This window comes from Etheostoma cragini, chromosome 10 (genome assembly GCF_013103735.1).
Source record: "Etheostoma cragini isolate CJK2018 chromosome 10, CSU_Ecrag_1.0, whole genome shotgun sequence".
Lineage (NCBI taxonomy): Eukaryota > Metazoa > Chordata > Actinopteri > Perciformes > Percidae > Etheostoma > Etheostoma cragini.
Window position 1 is genome coordinate 15,454,064 of NC_048416.1, and position 2,676 is coordinate 15,456,739.

At 39.9% G+C, this 2,676-nt stretch overlaps 1 protein-coding gene across 1 annotated transcript in view; it reads right to left on the bottom strand.

Moving 5' to 3' along the window:
• The window catches only part of LOC117951597 (protocadherin gamma-A11-like), a gene marked incomplete at its 3' end in the record, with an annotated part of 13,470 nt that overhangs the window by 9,899 nt on the left and 895 nt on the right, over nt 1-2,676 (bottom strand). The window lies entirely within an intron of this gene.

The following is a 2,676-nucleotide window of genomic DNA, read 5'->3' on the forward strand; positions in this document are numbered from 1 at the left end:
AGACAAACGGTACATGCTAGTAGGACCCAGAATGAGTATAGGATCTACTATAGTCCCGGGCAGCCATGCAAATACTCTAGTCCTCCCTGACAGGAGAGGGACATCTGGAGAGGTAAATCTTTTTTTAAATTATTCACACTGTTAAATGTTAGTCAATACGTTACATAAGACGATAATTATTGTTTTTACTTTCTTTTTTCATACTGCTGGTATAAAAGTGTGCTGTCCAGGGTGCTGAAATTCTGTTTTTTTGTTTGAGTTTTATGCCATCACAATTAATGGCAGGTACACCTAAGTGAATAGGTGTTCTGAATTAGGTTTGTATCGATTTGTATCCTTATGTTCAATCCCACGTTTCGTTTTAATCTAACTGAATCAATTGTGTACTACACAAAATATTGTTGTGGAGCAGGTTTACAATATGTGTCTCCTGTTCTGTTATGCCTCAATTACTGTACTCCCGACATAATTTGAATACGATGAGGTCACATGTCGTTTAACAATTCATAAAATTGCATGTGTTATTGTTTGTCTTTATCAATTGTCCAATACCTGATTGGTGTTTTTTGCGAAACATATGTACGTTTTGTTTGACTTTCTGGAGGAGGTAGACTTAAGCATCCTCCACAGAGGGAGACCATGGAGGACGTTTTGATCATCTCATTGCTTGTCATTTAGTTGTGGATTTTGGGCATTATGGAGGAATTTCGTCGTAAATTGTAATTGCGAAGAAGGTATTGAAGTTAAACACTTGGGATAATATCGCATTGTAGCTCACTGGTCACATGGTGTCAGTGTGGCATATCTAATGATTGTGTTGCTCATTCAGCCCAGGCCCTGCCCATCTCTGGATCATGTTTTTTGGAGGTGGTATGCTGACGGAGTACACATCGTAGGCTATGCATCAAGCAACATGGATAGTGGTTAATATTTATATGTAAAAAATTACATTTGAGAATGGTGAAATGGATTTAATAATACTTGGTCGATGAGCAATTGGATCACTGTATTTGCCTAAAAGAAAGCTTTCGTTTTCTTGCTTCAAAATGGGAGAACGAGGACAAAGGCTCGGAGTGAACTGCTCGTGGGTTGCCGGGATTTTGTTGCTGTGCTTTGGGAACCGAATTTTTGCTCAGCTTAGATACTCTGTTCCAGAAGAAGTACAAGTGGGATCCCCTGTTGGAAATGTTGCCAAGGATTTAGGACTTGATCTTAGCACTTTGAAAGACAGGCGGTTTCGTATTGTTTCGGGACCCAACCATGCACTGTTTCAGTTAAATCAAAACACAGGAGTGTTGTATATTAGAAAAATTACAGACCGCGAAGAGCTATGCGATGGAATCAAGGTTTGTCTGATAAACCTGAAAATTGTTGTAGAAAGCCCACTGGAAATACATTACGTTGGTGTTGAAATAACCGATGTTAATGACCATTCACCGACTTTTCCAGAAAGCGAACAACGACTGGAAATAGCAGAGCATACTCCTCCAGGTACTCGTTTCCAAATTCATGCAGCAAGAGACCCTGATGTCGGTACACAGTCAGTCCGGTTATATAAGTTGAGCTCAAATGAATTTTTTGATATAGAAATGAGAGACAGCGAGGAGGACAAGATACCGTTTTTAGTAATTAAAAAGCCTTTAGATAGGGAGCAAAGGGCAGAACACCGTTTAGTGTTAACGGCTCTTGATGGAGGCAGTCCGTCGAAATCTGGGAGCCTTAATTTAACTGTTACCGTGCTAGATGCAAATGATAATCGCCCTGTGTTCAGCAAAGACATATATACTGTGTCATTAAATGAAAATGCCCCGATAGGAACTCTAGTATTACAATTAAACGCTTCAGATTTAGATGATGGTTCTAATAGCGAAATTGAATACATGTTTGGGAAAACCCAAAATAAAAAAGTGCATGACACATTTGAATTAGATAGCGTCACTGGTGAGATTCGAGTGAAAGGAATGGTTGACTTTGAGGACACAGAAATGTACAGACTATATCTGCAGGCTTCAGATAAAGGCCAACCACCTTGGACGGCCGAAAGTAGAGTTGTGATAAAAATAAAGGATGTGAACGATAATCAGCCAGACATCGAAGTAACATCATTGTCCAATGTAGTCCCCGAGGATTCAAAGCCTGGCACTGTTATCTCCCTCATCAGTGTTACAGACAGAGATGCTGGGGTTAATGGAAAAGTTATTTGCAAAATCTTGGATAATGTTCCGTTCGATCTGACGCCATCCATTGAAGAAAACATGTACTCTCTTGTCACAAAAGGGCGTTTAGACAGAGAAATGGTGTCCCATTATGACATCAAAATAACAGCTACCGACTGTGGTGAACCTCCACTTTCCGCTGTAAAAACCTTGAGTGTCCAGGTGTCAGATGTAAATGACAACAGACCACGTTTCAGTCAGGATCCATTTGAACTTTATTTGGAAGAAAACAATATCCCGGGCGCATCAATATTTTCTGTAAGTGCTGCTGATAATGATCTGAATGAAAATGCAGCAATAGCATACCACATTGTGAGAGGTGATGGGCTGCATCGCGATATAACATCTTTCCTAAATGTAAATTCTGATAACGGACACATTACAGCGCTAAAAAGTTTTGACTTTGAAACTCTGAAAACGTTCCAGTTCCAAGTTGTTGCCACAGATTCTGGAACTCCGT